The following is a 20,726-nucleotide window of genomic DNA, read 5'->3' on the forward strand; positions in this document are numbered from 1 at the left end:
TATATATTTAATTCTTGTGTTTTCACGTTCTTTTTCTGTCAATTTATATTGCCTTCCAATTCAATTTCATTTTTTATTTTAAGAAATTAAAAAAAAAAAAGAAGAAGAAGAAGAAGAAGAAGAAGAAAAGGCAGATAAAATGGAAAAATCGAAGGCATTTTTGGAAACAAAAAACTACTCAATTAAACATAATCAAAGAACTATTTAATTAATTTTTAATACTCTAATAATTACTTAATTTTTTTCGATAAACAACAGAAACCAAGTTATAATTCACTCAGAAAAAATGAATTGATCTCGAAACTAAAGTGATTCAAAGGCTGCCAGGATGATGTGCTAACTACTTGTCCATTTTATTTTGTGAAGGAAACTCCACCCCACACTCCCCAAAGACTGCCGCCTCAATGGCATGTTCTGCATTTTCACTTTTTCCCTAAGCTTATCAAACCCTACCATCAATGAATAAATGTAGCTCTAGATTAGTTATTGGAAAAACACAGAATGTTTTATATCTCTTTCTGATATGAGATTGAAACTATTATTATGCATCAAATTCTATGTAAGTTTTGGTAACAGCAGCACGCATTTCTTTGGTGAATCCAACTTCCCAGAGATGTAAGCTTTCCCAATAAATAGTTTAGGAAACTTTTCCAGCTGATAATATAAACTCTCCCCCTTTTCCTTGGCTTGCTGGAAGCTACAGGTATTTCAGCTCAATGTTTTCAGATCAGCAAGGATGAAGTATGTGGAACATATCATTCCAAATTAGACAATGGAATCCTCTCCAGACCCTATAAAAAGAACAGTACACCCTCTTGTGATTTGCTTCAAAGAGGAGATTCCATCAAAGATCTTGCTCATCTCCCATCTTATCTATTTTTATCTTCCCTTTACTAATAAAAGGAAACGAACAAAGAACAACAATGCTATCATGACAAGAGTTGCAGAAAATCACAAGAAAACCTAAATGTTCTCTAAATTTTCAGTTCACTGTCGTGCTAGGTCCTTAAGATGAAGCACCTTTTTTTATGGGTGGAGACTTGCAAGGACATCAATGATCACAAAATCATCTCCGAAGCTCAGTCACACATACAGACACTTGTACACGATAATTAATAGAAAGCCTCTAGTTTGTGCAAACACAATTGCATAACATAACAACAAGGACGACAAGGATGGTGGAGCTAATGCAAGAACGTTTACTAACCCTTCGTTAAGCAACACAGCTTCAGTCACCTCTTCCTACGTTTTGTCTCCACCTAGCACAAGAGTAAAAGACAACCACATCAGAAAAAATTGAGAATAATAAAGCAGATTCAGCTATTTAATTTTTGCAGGAGACCAAAAACAACCAGTGAAACAATTGCTACGATCACAGACGTTCAGCAAATTAAAATTGTTTCCAATTATTAATTTTTGACCAAAAACAACCAGTGAAACAATTGCTACGATCACAGACGTTCAGCAAATTAAAATTGTTTCCAATTACATATTTTCCTTTCCTTTTCACCTGAACTTTAAGAAGTCACATTCTTACAGCCTTTGCATGTCTATTGGTTATGACAGCTTTTCAGTGACAGTTCTGCAATAGTTCCATTGTTTGAAATAATCCATCGCATGCAGTTTCTTCGTCTAACTATGATTTTCAAAAAAGAGAAAATCATTTTTCCTTCAAAGAACTTCCTTTTCATGAATTAGAATTCCAGAAAAATGCAGAGAAACCTATATGCACTTGGTTATTAAAATCCACAGTCCAATCTCTAGGTTGCTGATCAACATTAATCAAGCATGCATTTTTTTTAGTTCAAGTAGGAAGTTCCAATTTGACAAAAATCAGAGATCATCAATACCTAACCCTATGTCAGTTCCTCCCTCCATGTGTTTTTTCTAGCTTGTTAAGAAAGATGAGCTGCGGCCTAAGGCCAGGACACCATGTCAGGAAGAACTTCAGGAATACAAACACACACGCTTACAAATTACAAATCTTGCACATGCATTAAAATCTAATACAGCTATATGCCCATGTGGCAGAACTAAACATAAATTGAACAATACACGCTCACCATACAATTAATAAAATCTGGGGATAGAGAACTGTGATATTTTACAGAATAAACATCATGAAAACATGATAATGATGCAATAATTCATTTTTTGTAACAATTAGCATAAAAGTAAAGTTAGGCAATTTCTATCTGGTTATATGAGAGAAAGGAGCAAAGACCCCAAAAGTTCACATCATGTCCTCCAAGCCATTAAGGGTACGGGTGATCCTACATCTTGACTAAAACAATGATTTTTGTCTTAATGCCTCTCAATAGAGAGTTCCTTCCATTGTATAGAACCAAATAGCATAATACATCCCTAATTACAAGGCTGATTTCCAGCTCCAACCTAGCTAAATATGGAAATCATATACATAGCTATATAAGTAGCATACAATTAGAATCATGTCATTAATATGGCCTTAAATAATGTCAGCCCAGCCCATACCCTACTGACATCCCCTCTTAAATTGATGTTGGTTGATTAAGAAGCATCAATTTACTAACCAAAAATTGATGGCATTGTTGGGTCATATCCTAGGTAAAGATGTCAACAAGATGAAGATCTGTGAAAAAATGCGGAAGAGTGATGATCTAGGTATCCATCGCTTCCCGAATAGAATGACAGTCCACTTGAATATACTTCGCACGCTCATGAAAAAAAGGATTGGCCACAATCTGAATGACACTAGTGTTGTCTTCATTAAAAGGAGTGGGGTTGAGTTAAAAGAAGCCAAGCTCAGCTAACAGTCCATATAGCCAAACAATCTCAAAACAAGCAACAAACATAGCATGGTATTGGGATTTTGTAGAGGATTTGATCATACGTGCCTGCTTCTTACTCTTCCAAGAGATCAAGGAGTCGTTAAGAAACATGCACCATCCAGTAACAGAATAACAAGTATCAAGACAAACAACCCAATCAACACCACTAAATGCAACAAGGCTCAGTAACAAAGTAGTGAGTATCAAGACAAACAGCCCAATCAACATCACTAAATGCAACAAGGCGAGGAGTACTAGTAGGAAAGAATAATCCACAGCTAGGTGAGCCTCTGAGATATCAAATGATACAATAAATAACAGCTAAATGTAGACGACGTGGAGAATGCATAAACTAGTTAACCTGCTGAACCGCAAAAGAAATACCAGGTTGTTTGATCGTCAAATAATTCAAGCTCCTGAAGAACTTCAGGAATACAAACACGCACGCTTACAAATTACAAATTACAAATTACAAATCTTGCACATGCATTAAAATCTAATATAGCTATATGCCCATGTGATTGAAGGCAGAACTAAACATAAATTGAACAATACACGCTCACCATACAATTAATAAAATCTGGGGATAGAGAACTGTGATATGTTACAGAATAAACATCATGAAAACATGATAATGATGCAATAATTCATTTTTTGTAACAATTAGCATAAAAGTAAAGTTAGGCAATTTCTATCTGGTTATATGAGAGAAAGGAGCAAAGACCCCAAAAGTTCACATCATGTCCTCCAAGCCATTAAGGGTACGGGTGATCCTACATCTTGACTAAAACAATGATTTTTGTCTTAATGCCTCTCAATAGAGAGTTCCTTCCATTGTATAGAACCAAATAGCATAATACATCCCTAATTACAAGGCTGATTTCCAGCTCCAACCTAGCTAAATATGGAAATCATATACATAGCTATATAAGTAGCATACAATTAGAATCATGTCATTAATATGGCCTTAAATAATGTCAGCCCAGCCCATACCCTACTGACATCCCCTCTTAAATTGATATTGGTTGATTAAGAAGCATCAATTTACTAACCAAAAATTGATGGCATTGTCGGGTCATAGCCTAGGTAAAGATGTCAACAAGATGAAGATATGTGAAAACATGCAGAAGAGTGATGATCTAGGTATCCATCACTTCTCGAATAGAATGACAGTCCACTTGAATATGCTTCGCACGCTCATGAAAAAAAGGATTGGCCACAATCTGAATGACACTAGTGTTGTTTGCATTAAGAGTGGGGTTGAGTTGAAAGAAGCCAAGCTCAGCTAGTAATCCATATAGCCAAACAATCTCAGAACAAGCAACAAACATAGCATGGTATTGGGATTTTGTAGAGGATTTGATCATACGTGCCTGCTTCTTACTCTTCCAAGAGATCAAGGAGTCGTTAAGAAACATGCACCATCCAGTAACAGAATAACAAGTATCAAGACAAATAGTAGGAAAGAATAATTCACAGCTAGGTGAGCCTCTGAGATATCAAATGATACAACAAATAACAGCTAAATGTAGACGATGTGGAGAATGCATAAATTGCCTAACCTGCTGAACCGCAAAAGAAATAGCATGTTGTTTGATCGTCAAATAATTCAAGCTCCTAACTAGTTGACAAAACACAATAAGATCAGGAAGGAGGTCGCCTTCCTCATAATGATATTTCACGTTAACCTCCAAAAAAATATCCACGAAGAAGGTATCCTAAAGACCTGCCAAAGCAATCAAATCCTACGTATATTTATGTTGATTCAGGAATATACCAGAGGGAGCAATGTGAAGCTTCAACCCAAAGAAGTATATAAGCGAACCAAAGGTTCATCATATGAAATGAGGCCTAAAGATGTTGCTAGAGACAGGAAATCAAGATGGAATCTGTCTTAGTAATAACAATATCATCAACATAGATAAGAAGAAGAATAATACCCATAAATGTCTTGCAAAGAAACAAGGAAGAGTCATACTTGCTTTGCTGAAAAGAAAACTGAAGCAAGGTGGCTCGAAATTTGTCAAACTAGGCTTAAAGAGCCTATTTCGGTCCATATAAAAAGTGCTTCAACTTTCAGATATTCAAAGGAAGAATTGGAGATCACACTAGGAGGTAGTGTCATGTAAACTTCCTCTTTGAAATCAACCATCGAGAAAAGCATTTTTGACATCCATTTGATAAAGCGGCCAACCTTGTGAAGCAACAAGAGCAACTAATCATGCTTTATATTGATCTAAAGTTCCATTAGAACGAAGTTTGATTGAGTAAACTCACTTACAACCAATAGCTTTAACAGTCACTGAGCAAGGAACATCATCCTAGGTATGATTATCATTAAGAGCATGAAGCTCGTCTATCATGGCCTCCCACCAACATTCATGCTTAACTGCCTCAAAATAACAAGTAGGTGTCATGTAAACTTCCTCTTCCTTTTTGAAATCACCATCGAGAAAAGCGTTTTTGACATCCATTTGATAAAGCGGCCAACCTTGTGAAGCAACAAGAGCAACTAATCATGCTTTATATTGATCTAAAGTTCCATTAGAACGAAGTTTGATTGAGTAAACTCACTTACAACCAATAGCTTTAACAGTCACTGAGCAAGGAACATCATCCTAGGTATGATTATCATTAAGAGCATGAAGCTCGTCTATCATGGCCTCCCACCAACATTCATGCTTAACTGCCTCAAAATAACAATTAGGTGTCATGTAAACTTCCTCTTCCTCTTTGAAATCACCATCAAGAAAAGCATTTTTGACATCCATTTGATAAAGCGGCCAACCTTGTGAAGCAACAAGAGCAACTAATCATGCTTTATATTGATCTAAAGTTCCATTAGAACGGAGTTTGATTGAGTAAACTCACTTACAACCAATAGCTTTAACAGTCACTGAGCAAGGAACATCATCCTAGGTATGATTATCATTAAGAGCATGAAGCTCGTCTATCATGGCCTCCCACCAACATTCATGCTTAACTGCCTCAAAATAACAAGTAGGTGTCATGTAAACTTCCTCTTTGAAATCACCATCGAGAAAAGCATTTTTGACATCCATTTGATAAAGCGGCCAACCTTGTGAAGCAACAAGAGCAACTAATCATGCTTTATATTGATCTAAAGTTCCATTAGAATGGAGTACAATAGCTTTAATAGTCACTGAACAAGGAACATCATCCTAGGTATGATTATCACTAAAAGCATGAAGCTCGTCTATCATGGCTTCATGCTTAACTGCCTCAAAATAACAAGTAGGAATTGGAATAAATTAGGAAGTAGAATGAAAGGATGTTGGGGAAAATCCATGTCAATCAAGAGGGTGAGAGAATCATAGAATGCCAAGAAATACGCCCAAAATCTAGCTCAGTCACGGAAGGCATCATCTGAATAGGCTCAGATGGCGGGTCGAGCTCAAGAAGAGGCAAAGTTGGGCATCGTCATTCATACATAAATCCAGGCTTGAACCATTCAGGAGTAGAAGGCAAGTCATCAAAGTATGGAAGAACAAGTATCTCAGGCACGAATACAACATGAACAGAAAAGAAATGTTGATTTTCAAATAAAACAACATGACAAGATATATGAAATCTATAAGAGCATGGATCATAGCAAACATAATGTTTGATAGAAATTTTATAACCCATGAAAGCACATCTAACAGATTGAGCAGACAATTTGTTGTGTTGATGAGAAGGCAAATGAACAAAACAAACACAGCCAAAGGTAAACATGTCAAAATAGTGATGATGCTATTGATAAAGACAATAATAAAGAGTCAAATTTCAAAACATTGGAGGGTAATTTATTAATTAGATGGACTGTTGTGGATAGTCTTCAACCTAGAATTTAGAGGGGACAAAATTCAAGCAATAAAGCAAGAGCAACATCTAGTAGATGATGATTCTTACGTTCAACAAGACCATTTTGTTGAGGTGTATAGAGACAAGAACACTGGGAGACAATGCCTTCTTGGTTAAGAAACTCATGAAATTCACGAGACAGTCCCCACATGAATCAGACCTAATGCTTTAACACCTAGAGAAAATTGAATTTCAACATAAGCAATATATCGTTGAAAGATAGAAAATACCTCAGATTTAGAATGAAGAGAATAAATCTAGGTATATTTGTTATAATTGTCGACGAATGGAACAAAGTATTTATAATACACGTTAGATATAACTAGAGAGATACCCCACACGTCACTATGAACCAAATCAAAACATTTTCTAGCACAAGTAATTGTGAGAAGGAAAGGAAAGAGAAAAATGGGATGAAAATTGATCTTTATTGCCTAACAAACTGGAGTTTATTAAATGAGATAAGACAATAGGGGTAGGATGACCCAAACATTTGTGTCATGTTTTACTTTTATGGTTTACAATAGTATAGGCCACAAAAATAACTAGAGGAATGGGAAAGTGTAGAAAAAACAATAATCCAACTTTAGGCCCCTTCGTGAGTATCTTCCTCGACACCTGATACTGCACAAGACAACCAAGACGAGAAAACAAAACATCACAACCATCATCAACCACCCAGCCTGTTGATATAAGACTAGTGGAAAGTTTAAGAGATACAAATATATCTCTAGCAGAGGAATTAACATCTCCAACATCATGAATAGGAAACTGACTACCATTAGCAATCGTAATTTGTAAAAATGTTGTATATGGCAGAATATTATGAAAAGTGTCATGATTAGATGCACCGGAATCAACAAGCCATGATTTTAATTGTAGGAAACTATTACTTTTAAGTCCTAAGGTTGAAAAAGAAAAAATAATCATTTGTTCGACCATCGTAAGAGTAAGGACATATGAATCACTAGCAGCTAAAGATGAAGAACCAACTGAGCCTCATAGGCATTTGCTCAATGATTCTAAGAATGGATAAGGCACTCTCTAACAATATGTCCTAGCTTTTTGCAGTAATTACAATACTTCTTCACGCAGTGGGTAGTAATATGTTTATATTCCTTGCATTTATAACATTAAAATTTTTGCATGTCCTTACCTTTTCCTTTCACTTGAATGGGCAACAATATTTGTGGGTAATTTGTCTTGTTGTAAGGTAGCTTGTGTAGCAAGACGTTGCTCTTCACAAAGTAACTCCTTAAAGAACATATCTAAAGAAGGAGAGGGATCACAATTCATCAAATTAAACCAAGCAGCCTCAAACTCAAGTCATAATTTCATCAAAAATTTATCTCTCTTGCTCTACTCATGAACCTTTTAAACTACAGCGAGAGAACCATCAAGTACCTTTGCATATATTATATTAGCAAATTATGCCTATAAGATCTGAAATCCAGTAAAAGACTCCCAAATATAGAGACTTCCTTGAGTATAATTTGCAATTTCATACTCCAAATAAAATCGTCAAGCCGTGTTGTTCTGACTATAGACTTTCTTTAGATATTCCCACATACTCTTGGCAGTCTTATACGACCTCAGATTTAGAGCAATCAGAGAGTCAACATAGGCTAAAATCCAGGTCATGATCATGATTCTAGCATTTTTTATCTTCCATTGAGCCGACTTTGAAACTCTTGGAGTCAAATCACTTTCATCTATGTGGCTTCATAACTCTTTCCCCATAACAAATATAAACGAAATTGGAATTCCTAGATAGAATAATTCTTGCCCGTGAATTTCACCCCAAAGGAGTTTGAATTACTAATGGTCATGATACCAAAAAATAATAAGTCCAAAGTCTAGTAATTAAATAGCAAGTCAGCAAGCCCATATCACCAAAACAGCAACAAATCACCAGAATAAAATCCCAAATCACCAAAACAACAACAAATCACCAGAATAAAATTAAGTTTAAACTTGGTAGATGACAACCTGAAAAAACCCAAGCCACTTTGACACCAAATATCAGCAACAACACCTTCGAAGATTACGCCGACAACTAAAAAAAGCTACAAAATTTACCGACAACAACAGATCAATGGAATGATCCCAAACCACCCTCCTAGCAAACACTCAACAATTCCAACCCTTGATAGTAACTATATAATGAGACAACCTTAATTTGAATGTTTCGGCTTTGATACCATGATAGAAACAATGAGTTTTGTCTAAATGCCTCTCAATAGATAGTTCCTTCCATTATATAGAACCAAATAAAATAATACATCCCTAATTACAAGGCTGATTTCCAGCTCCAACCTAGCTAAATATAACCAAATATACAACTATATAATTAGCATACAATGAGAATCCTATAATTAATATGGCCTTCAATAATGCCAGCCCATTTCCTACTCACATCTTAGAGATATAGTGGTAATTTATCAACATCTAACTTGGAATAAAGCCAGCTTGAGAAACCAGACAATGTTAGTTTTCATAGCGATGCACACATATTGCAGTAAAAGATGTTACCACATTGTACAGCTAAACTGATTCTAGTTTCCTTAATGATTTGAAACAACTGGAGTACCTTCATACCTTAGCTTCAAGGGGCGGAGATACTGGGAATACATTCATAGATCTTTTCACATCATCTTCAGATGAGCAGTCAGAGCATAGAAAGTGATCCAATTTTTTGGCTTCTTCAATTGTCATATCCGTACAAGAAGGATGAAACCTGCAGCAGATCAGTAAATGCTTTTGTGTTGTTATGGCATAACCCTTCAATTAAGAATTACAAGACAGCAACAACAAGTAGCATAAATCATACTTAGTACATAAAATACAGAATATCAACAAGCAGTTGAATACCAACAAAAATTATACTACTAAACAAGATAGATATTCTCTCTTCTTACAGAGCAAACCATTCATGAATTTTCAGAGATGACGACAATAAAAAATTATCTTGATTAGCTCCTGCTTGGACATCATTAATAATACCATTTAATAGAAAGTGGTTGTTTATCCTATGATAGCACAGGATTAGCATTTTTAGCCTTTCCACAACCTTTTCCAAACTGGTTTTTACCGTTAAGACCAAAGAACAGAAGGATAATGGAACTAGATACAAACCAGCTAAAGTGGCAACTTCAGCATCAAATCCTCTTAGGCATCCTATCCAATGCCTAATTTAATTTCTAAAACAATATAAAAGCCCATATCTCCTCCCAAAGCTTTTATCCCCCCTCGTTTTGGACATGTAGGCTTTTTGGAAAATCCTAGCATGAAATCTTTTTTATTCTACACACGCCCTAAAATGTCAATCTATTATTACACTGGGTTGGCTTTAGGGGTTTTGCACAATGAGCAATGGAAATTCCTATGCTCATGGTTAAGTTAATAGACTTGGAGTTAGGAGAGGGTGGGTTTTTGCATATGAAAGAAAAGGTTGTATCATGTAGCAATATTAGTCAAATAATGAATGACCACCAGAAAAGTGCATTTAAAAGAGAAGAATCATCTCTAAACTCTTTGAAGGATATTTGAGAAACACTACAAATTGCAGACATACAGAATGCTTAATGAGATGGATTTCTTAAAGATATTACTTATTTATTGTTCAGTACATAGTTTGATTTGTAGGAGTTCTTCACTTCTACTGATCAAACAACAAAATACAAGGTGCTCGTTTTTCTCTCTATACCAGCCTGCCTTTAAATCTATACTGTTTTTAAGAATTAGATAAGTTCTCAACCATCAATTCCAGTTTTTCAGTCCTTTCCAAATACACAGCAAACAAAGGAAATTGAACATCTCTATAGATAGTATAAATACAACATTTCTTTTATAAAATTGGAAAGAAAGCTCTTATAGCCAAAAGAAAAAAAAAAGAGTTCCTTTTATTGTATCATGCTATCTACGAATCAACCAGATTTGATGATTGCAACTTGATAAAAAGAAATCCAGTGAATCTATTCAATCATCATCTTTTGATGATGCTATGAAATTAGATATTCATGAATCTCATCAATAGCATTAGTAAATGGCATTGCACCTATGCCTAGAGAGTATCTTCTTGTCCAAAATATCTCTCAAACTTCATTATAGCATGTTTAAGATGTACATTTTACAATTTTCCAATTTTGAAATCACCTACTGTATAACATCAGTTTCCTAATTGCACCTCAACCTTGCCAACTACATTCTTTAATCACTGACTGTTGAAAGAATATTAAAAACCATGCTTTATGCTCTCCATAGACAACTCAATTCCATACTTCATTAGATGCTGATAGCACAGAGAATACCACATATGTTCTTTGGTTTCTTTCTTTCCCCGCCCAACCCCCCTTTTTCCTTATCTATAAGGAGCCATGCAACCTTGGTTTGTACTATTTTGCAATAGAAAAGGCAATGGTAATTGGTGCCAATTTCAAATTCCTCAAGCCATCTTAGCTTTATAGTTCTAACAGGGTCCTTAAATGGAAGAATGAGATTTGTAGCAAATTTAGGTATGTAAATTATTCAATGAATGATTTCAACAAGCAACAGAATACTAACTGCAGTAAACTGGATTTTTTTCTTTCACCCTTCAAAACTAGGAAATGTATCAACCTTGTCTTTAAGAGGATCCCTTCTTACTTTAATCATCTTTCATTTCTTCAATTGTTAGTACTTAGTGGTTGAACATGGTAGGTAAAGCATATTCAAGTTTGAAGGGGGGGTGAAAGTGATAAATGAGATATCCACTTGACAGAAGGGAACAAAACAGAAATTAAAAAAATAACTAATTTGATGTTCAAGTAGTTCATCCTCAGCATGTGTTACTGCACACAAAAGTCCTATACTAACAGATTTCTGTGTTTTCAGAACAGTATTTCAATCAAAAATTCTGTTTAAGAGATTCAACACTGCTAGGGTTTTCTGTAATTGACAATGAGGATCTGACACAAAGCTCCATACAAGTAGTAACATGCATGAGAACAAATAATCTACAGCCTAAAAATAAAAATGGCTAAATAAAGCCTGCAGTGTGTTAAATTAAGTGTTTTTAGTTCCATAAAAGAACTTCTTCTAGGAACTTTCTATACAAGATACAAGGTAAAACTTCTATTCAAGGGAAGCCACCACTAGATATATTAACAAGAAGAGATGACCTCATGCAACTTGATAAAACTAGATAAATCTCACAGATGCTACTTTTCATGCAATGCTCTATATCCTTTGCTGATCCCTATTAAGCTCTCATGAAGTTAAAATGTCTGCTGATTAGTACTTAAAAGTGCATTTTAGGCCACTTAATCTTACAAGCAATAGAAAAAAGGCTACGCATTCTCCAAAAGGATCCCTATCTCTCACACCATAGTTTTTTTTTTTAAGTTCTAGAAGAATAAAACAAAGGGAAAAGTCATCGTAAGTAGTAATCATGAAGTTACAACAATTCATTCGAATGAAAACAACACCTGTCACGTTGGTTCTGACAAAAGTAGCTCGAACAATTTCAAAGATTAGATGAGATAAAATGGAAGTAATCTCGCAGTTACAAAGCATAGAATTACAAAAATGAGTGTGGTAACAGCAAATTACCAATCTTTGCATCCCTCGCATTGCACCATGAGATCGTCTGGATTGTATGGCATCTCGCACTTACAGTAACTTCAAAGACACCAATTCAAAAGACCATTCAATTCAACACTGAACCCCAAAACAATCAACTCAAAATTACATCAAAAGAACAAAACTCACACAGCTACACGATCAGGAGTGAACCCACCGGTGGAAGCCTTGTACTCGAACCTACAAAAGTAATCCTCAGCTCCAACATTCTCAAGCTTACTATAGTTCTTGAAGGAGTGCACTGTGCACTTGCCTTCGATTGTGTGTGCACTTTACACATCATGGTGGTCTGACAAGAATAACTCTTTGGCTCCGTGGAATTGACGGCGTCCCCCAAGGGATTCCTCCGGCCGGTAGTACCACCGTACATGAACTTTAACGTTGTTTCTATGATCTGCCTCGATTTTCTCTACAAGTGCCACGTATGGAAGCTTATCGGTGTCCGCTGGGCGCATCAACACACAATCACCAGCTGCAATAACAAGCATGAATCCACCCAAAATCAAAACTCCCAACAAAAAGGAAAGGACGAAATAGAAAGGCATTTGGGTTTTGTTAAAATTAGAAAAAAAAATAATAGGTATTCAAAATTGAAAGAAAAAGGAGACATGTTTGCAACCAGGGTCTTAAAGACTGGAACTTGAACCAAAGAAATCGATGGGTTTCTAGATTGATAGTAAAAAAGAACAGAGAGAGAAGAAATTTATAGATGGAAATTATGGGTTTAAACAAGGTAAATGCTTACGTCTAACAACTTTGTTGGTGCCTTTGATAGTGTAGGAATCAAGGTCTTTTTTGCCAGGTTTGGTTTTGGCCATGAATTGCTTGGTTCTAGTCAATAGTCAAGTACTTATTTTTTTCTATTTTTGGTGAAATGTGTACGGATTAAGAAAGGTTTTGTATGGGTTTAAGGCTTGTTGACAGAGAAGTGGAAGGCTAAGAAACCCTAGGGCAGGCCAGGAGCTGAGAAATCGGAGGCAATGAGTATAGAAAGAGAAAGGAACCAGTTAAGATAGAGATGGAGATGGATTTTGTTTGTAAGAAGAAACTAGGTGGAGGACACATTATCATCAGCAGCAGCAGCAGCAGCAGCAACAACAACAACCTTTTTCTGCTCTTTTTTTTTTAATTATGTACATGCATGCATGATATACAGGACAAATATAGTATTAAAAATATTTTCCGTGCTCTCCCTCCATGCTTACAAGATTAGGCTGCTGTAATATCCCGCGACAGTTTATTACAGTGTATTTAACCCCAACCTGCTCAACAGTGAAAATATAATGACCCAATGATCTCATATGGGGCCAGGTTATATATTGAACGGAAAATTGATCCAATTACAATCTAATTAGCCTAAATGTTTTGATTAATAGTTAGGTATAAATAAGATAACATAATATCCAACTTTACATTTATCTTCTTAAGTTATGTTTCATGATTTAGAATATGTTTAGTATTGTAATAATAATTGTTTTTTAAAAAATCTTTTTTAATACCATAAAAAATTATTTTTAAAAATTAAAAAAAAATAATCTTACAATATGATCACTACAATCTTGCTCGGTATAAGTCAAGATTTCACATTACCCAACTTTAAGAGCCAGTGAATTGAATTGCAGTTCTTGCTTGCTTCATTCTTTACTTTTAAGCCACTCATTGACATGTTCATTCCTTTTTTTATGGGATGAAAAGAATGGTGACTTTTTATGGTCAATTGCATAACTAAATTATCGTCATTATGAATAATAACATTAATCTTAGCTTTACAATTTGATTGATTGAAAACCTTAGGTTAGAATAACTTTTTTTTATTAACTTTATTTTCCCTCTTATTTGGGTTTCCAACAACATCAATTTTATAATTTTTATTTTATAATACCAAATCTTTATTGTTTATTGATGAGCATAAACAATAAAAAATTTCCAAACATCTTCTAAATTGCAAGTCATCTTCTTTTTTTGAAATCAACTCATTTGACAAAGTTGGAAATGCTTTAAATGAATTTAAGCCTTTCCAAAGCTATTTAACAGGCTTAATTTTTATTTTTATTTTTATTTAACTTGGATTGATAATCCATATTCTCTTACAAGATAACTTTCATGTGCAAAGAACTTTTCAATGTCTGAATTAGTGAAACATGGAAGGGAAATAGTGTATAAAAGAAGGAGAAAGAAAAATGTAGGAGAATATGTGTGGTTTTTTTATCCATTTTCTACTAACAACTTCTAAAACAGGGAATCAGACATATGCCCAAAATGATAACATGTAAAATGAAGAATTCATGACAATCGTAATATATGTCTTAAACATTGAGTCACTTGTCGATTTGGGTTGGTCACCTTGTCACTCTCTCTCTTTTTATTTTTCTTCTTTTCCCTTTTTTTTTTGGGCGGGTTTGATTAGGTCAAGTTTGTTGGCTATAGTTTAATAATCTTTATCTTTCTTTTCTTCTTCTCTTTTTAGTTAGGCCTTTATTGGGCTTGATTAAATTACCTTTAGGTATTGAATTGAGGGTTGGTGAAGAAATAAAGGATTAAATCAAAAGAAATAAAAAAAATATAATACATGTGTTAATGAATAGTTATCGTTGTTGTCTTTAAACAATGCTCGAGCCTTCTCCTATTGTTTGATTTGTATCCTTTTATTCTAGTTTGCTTTATCATAGCATGAGCAATTTTCTAAATCGATGCTCATCGATAAAAAGTCACCGATGTAGCTCCCATAATTTGTTTTTCTTTTTTTTTCTTTTCTCCTTTTATCCACTCTTGCTTTCCTTTTTTTCCCCTTTCTTGTCTAGTTAGGCCATTTGACTTAACAAGTTGTTCAACTTGCTATTCTTTTCTCCTTTTCTTTTGTTTCTTGATTGGTTTATTAGCATAACTACTAATTGATTGAGTCATTAGTCTGACTCGTGGTCAAATAGGCTTTTCCCTTCCTCTTTTGTTTTTATTTTTTTTTCTTTTTTTTTCTCTTCCTCTTCTATTCTCTAATTAGGCCTTTCCTTTTCTTTTCTTTTTTTCTTCTTTTCTTTTTCATCTTCGTTTCTTTTCATCTCTAGTTGAGTTAGGTCTATTCAATGAGGCCTTATTATGCTCTTATTCTTTCTCTTTCTTTTTTTTTTCCCTCTTTCTCCTCTTCTTTTTCCTTAAGTCTAGTTATGCTACTTGATTTTTCTCGTGCCAATTACCTTTTAAAGCTTCTTATCAACTTGAAGTTTTTTCCATTTTAAAAATGAAAACATTGATGATTTATCAAGTAATATTGCTATAATAATGACAAAATATATAAAAACATGTAATGAGGACATGAAGAAAATATTTTTTATAAGGCAAAGTAGTGGAGACAATTTAATTGCTATGTAATTCTAACTCATTTTGTAGTATTACTTGTAAGTTTATATACTAATTATATGTTATATTACCAAATGATGAAGTTATGAAAACTATAGATTAACTTTCCATAGCTACATTCTAGGTTAGTAATTGGTTTTTTTTTTCCTTGTAAAATAAGTCCCCTATCAGAATAGAAGATTTTCTGATACTTAGGTCAGTAAATGTAGGAGGAGGGTTATATGTGTGAAGAGAGATCGTGTGAACATGATTTTGTGTCTAATTAAGTTTATATATAGATTTTGGTCTAGTATTTATCTCTTTTTAATTTATATGTGACCTAAAAGGTATTTATAGACCTGGTTATGTTGACATACCATATAGAGAAAAGATTTTATGCTATTGGTGGAGAAGTTTATGTTTATTATTGTTATGGTGTCTTATTTTACTGATGGAGTTATTGGTGTTAAATAATTTGAAAGAGATAGTTATTAGTTAGACAGGGTGGTAGGCCATAGAGTTAGTGTAGTAGTCAGGTCGAGGGGTGACCATTGGTGAAAATAGTGTTGTGGTAGGCATAATAAGTGGTGCATTTTGGCTCTATGAAACTAGATATATTTAAGATGTGTACCTAAAAAAGTAAGTGTGTAAGAGAAAAGGTGTAAAAAGAAAAATATAAGAGAGAAAAGGATCTAGCCATTTGGCTAACATGTTTATTGTATGCACTAGGCAAATGGGTCACTCACTACCTTTAAATAACGCATATAGCCCACTACAGCTCTATTAGTGACCTTTTTTTTATACTTATAAATTCATATCATTGAGATCCTTTTTTATGATACCAGGGGTCTTATTATTAAAGCTTCAAAATGTCTTTATTGTCCTTTCTTTATGTCTTTCTTGTTCTTTTTTTTATCTCTCTTGCACTTAGAATTTAATGGCTACCTATTTCTCATATTCTTTCTTCCACCATTTGATCTTTCTATTTTTTTTTCTTTTAAGTTTTTAGATCTAATGACTTTTGTGATTTGATAATGTTATATTATGCATTCTGAGGAGGGAAAGTGCATTTATATGTCCAAATCAACTCTTGCATGTATGCTATTTAATTATTATTATTTTGAAAGTTTTTAGTCATTTGGGCTCAACCTAAAAAAATACGATGTTAAGCCATTTTAGACCTAGTCCAAATTTCTCATTTTTAATTTTTTTTGCTCAATCACAATCACCATTATTATCACTAAATATATAGTTGTCCCTACATTAAAGGCATTGCTCAGCTCATAAGATAAAAAAAAATTTTCTTATATTTTAAGAATTTTTATTTTCCTACACGTAAGAATAGAGACATAAATTAAATATACTATGAAGGATTGAAATGAAGAAACAACATTGAAGTCAAAATCATTCATCACAAAAGATGCATACTGAAGTCAGATCCGGTGAAACCAAATATGGAGAGCTTTTGCTTTTTATTTATAAAAGAAAATGGATGGAGAAATATGTTACCAACACATAAGAAACCTAAATATACTTGTATATACTTATAATTAATTATATTTTATAAATAATTGATGTTTTAAAATAAGTTTTTAGTTTGATTTACTTCCAATTATTTATATTTAAAGAAAAATGAGAAAGAAAAAAGAAAAAATAATATAAATTTAATATTTATATGAACTTACATATTGACATTATAAGTATCAACTCGGACCATCTTCCATCTTCAATCCAATCTTGAAAAAAAAAATGAGATAGAAAGATATACAATCTGTTACATTGTCATCCCTAAAAAAGAGTAACCTTTTTTAATTAATCTATAGTAAAAATTAACCCAATTTTTTTATTCGATGTACATAGGCTTTTCATTTTCTGCGGAGCAATTTGTAGTCGTTAATCTATAAATACCAATTGTTTAATATTCTAAATTGGTTATTTAATTAAAAAATGATGAAGAATTGCAAACATATTATACTATTCTTTAAAATATATGAAAAAAAAAATCATTATGTTGGTATTGTGTACACAAAGTGCTTGCATTATGGTCCACGCTGTTGACATAGAATATTTGCACTGTAAATCACACTATAGATGTTCAAAGAAGCATGAAAGTGTTTTTTTTATTTTGAAAGCCACTAGGACGTGTTAAGTCAAGGCATGATCACTTGATCTAAGTCTCATGGGTTTGACATGACTACCAAAACCAAGACTCTTGGGTTAAGTGTCAATGCCAGACCCAAGAGTCGTCAATCTCAAGGCTTCTTAGGTCTGGAACAGCCGCCAGACCTAAGGCTGTTGGGTCTGGCTGCCAAGCTGAACCTAATATCATGGGTCTGGTAAGCATGATTGCCATCATAATTATTAGACCCGGTTGGCCCGGCTAGTCAAATTAGGACCCGGGTGACCCAATGGCCTTGACTGGGTCTATTTCATTTAAAAATTGGTCTTATAACTGGCCTGACATAAACTGGTCGACTTAACCAAGAACTTGAGTGACCTAGCAAAACCTTTTTTTTTTTTCAAATGTGTTTTTTCTCCTACCTAGAGATTTTTTTTTTTTCATATTCTTCAGTTGATTACTAACTCATTTTAAAATTTACTATATAAATACTAGAAGAATGTTTTATTTTTTTAATATTAGATTTGAAGCCCTTTAGTATATATACTCTATATTTACAAGAAAAAAGTTATGTTTTTTCAATATAGGATAATAATTTTTTTTTATTTAAATACTTCAACTTAAAATAATAAGATAATATCTTTTCATTGTAGGATAAAAAAAAACTATTGAAATAATATTTTAAACTTAATTATTTACAACATGTATATCTTATATTCACATGGATTATTTTTTAATTTTTTTATATAAAATTTTAAAACCTCAAATATATTTTTTTAATTTTTTCGAGTTGACCCAAGTTAACTCGTGTAACCTGAGACTGGACCAAGGATAAACTCAGGGCTGTTGGTTTTGGTATGGCCACTAGACCTAATACTATTGGCTCTGGCTTGACTGTTAAAGCCAACGCTATTGGGTCTGGCTTGAACGCCACACCTAAGTGTTTTACGTCTAGCATGATCACCAGACCCAATACCATGGATCTCGCATTCAACCAGACCCAATACCTTAAGTCGGGCTAGCGTTCCGAACCCAATATCTTAGGTCTGGCAGGTAAACCGGAGCTAAGGCATACAAGACCCAATATCACGAGTCTGGTATGGATGCTATCATAATTATCCGGCTCCACCCGACCTAGTGGGTCAACCTAAGACCCGAGTGACCCGGAGCCTTAACCAGATCTATTTCATTTAAAATCCAAGCTTGCAATTGGCACAGAGTAAACTGGTAGACCTGTCGGGTCAACCTGGAACTTGAGTGACCCCATAAAACTCAATAGAGACCATTTTTTTTTAAATGTGTTTTTTCTCCTACCTAGAGACCCCTCTTTTTCCATATGTTTTAGTTTGTTACTAACACATTTAAAAGTTTACTATATAAATACTAAAATAATATTTTATTTTTTTCAAGGTAAGATTTAAAGCCCTTTAATGTGTATATTTTATGTTCACAAGAAAAAAAAGTTATGTTTTTTCAATATAAGATAAAAAATAACCTTTTTAGTTTAAATACTTCAACTTAAAAAAAATATGATTATATCTTTCTAATATAAGATAAAAAAACCTTTTGAAATAATATTTTAAATTTAATTATTTATAATATATATAATTTATATTTACATGAATTGTTTCTTAATTTTTTCATATAAAATATTAAAATCTTAAATATTTTTTTCAATTTCTCCGGGTTAACTCGATTCAACCCATATAACTCAGGACCCAATCCCTTGGGCAGGTCAACCCTCATGCTGGGTTTGATAACTATAGTTGCTATGAAAATATCACTTTAAAAAATACAATTGAAAAGAAATAAAGTAACGTGACTAGTTAAAAAACTAAAAAAAATAAATAGACAAAATCTCCTTTGTTTTATTTTATTCAAGAGCCTCTTTTAAAAAATATTAATTTTTTTATTTTTTATTTAATTTTTTAAATATTTTTTCTCTTAATCTATTAATTTGTTTTTATTTTTTATATAAATAAATTATGTTTTGAAAATAAAAAATATTTATTTTTAGATGATATTTTTAGCGTATATAGCTTTACATATTATTCATTTTTTTATTTTTTTTAATATTCAATATCACAACTTATACTTGTTTCTTAATTTTTTATATTTTGTTTTTAGATATTTTATTTTATTAATTAATGCATATAACTTTTAATTTATTTGATTACACATTTGTATAAACTTTTTAATTTCTTACATTTTTTAAACTACCTTTCAAACTATCAAAATACATCAAAGAACTATGTATAAATAATTTTTTATATTTTTCAAACTACCAAAATACATTAAAAAAACCCCTGTATAAATAATTTTTTATAAAAAAAATAAAAATATTAAACTTGCAACGAAACACAAATCTCATATCATATAATTAGTTAGTGATGGTATGAATGCTATGAGACACCACCTCTTTAGTTTTTATCAGTTTGTACCTGTTACGTGGCATGTGCAATCCACTGCGCTGGGTGAATAAAAAATGATCGATCACTATTTAATTTATAAATTCCAATTGTTTAATATTCCAAGTTGGTTATTTAATTAAAAAATGATGAAGAATTGCAAAAATATTATACTATTCTTTAAAACGTATGAAAAAAAATCATTATATTGGTATTGTGTACACAAAGTGCTTGCATTATGGACCACACTGTTGACATAGAATATTTGCACTGTAAACCACACTATAAATGTTCAGAGGAGCATGAAAGCGTTTTCTTTTTTATTTTTATTTTGAAAGCGATTGGAACGTGTTAAGTCAAGGCATGATCACTTGACTTAAGTCTCATGGGTTTAACATGACTACCAAAACCAAGGCTCTTAGGTCAAGTGTCAATGCCAAACCCAAGAGTCGTCAATCTCAAGGCTTCTTGGGTCTGGAACAGCCGCCAGACCTAAGGCTGTTGGGTCTGGCTGTCAAGCTGAACCTAATATCATGGGTCTAGTAAGCATGATTGCCATCATAATTATTAGAC

At 33.2% G+C, this 20,726-nt stretch overlaps 1 pseudogene; it reads right to left on the reverse strand.

Moving 5' to 3' along the window:
• Positions 1-457: 457 nt before the first annotated feature.
• LOC105112038 (BAH and coiled-coil domain-containing protein 1-like) lies at positions 458-13,271 on the reverse strand (annotated as a pseudogene).
• Positions 13,272-20,726: the final 7,455 nt, after the last annotated feature.

The sequence above is a fragment of the Populus euphratica genome, unplaced genomic scaffold (genome assembly GCF_000495115.2).
Source record: "Populus euphratica unplaced genomic scaffold, PopEup_1.0 scaffold343.1, whole genome shotgun sequence".
NCBI lineage: Eukaryota > Viridiplantae > Streptophyta > Magnoliopsida > Malpighiales > Salicaceae > Populus > Populus euphratica.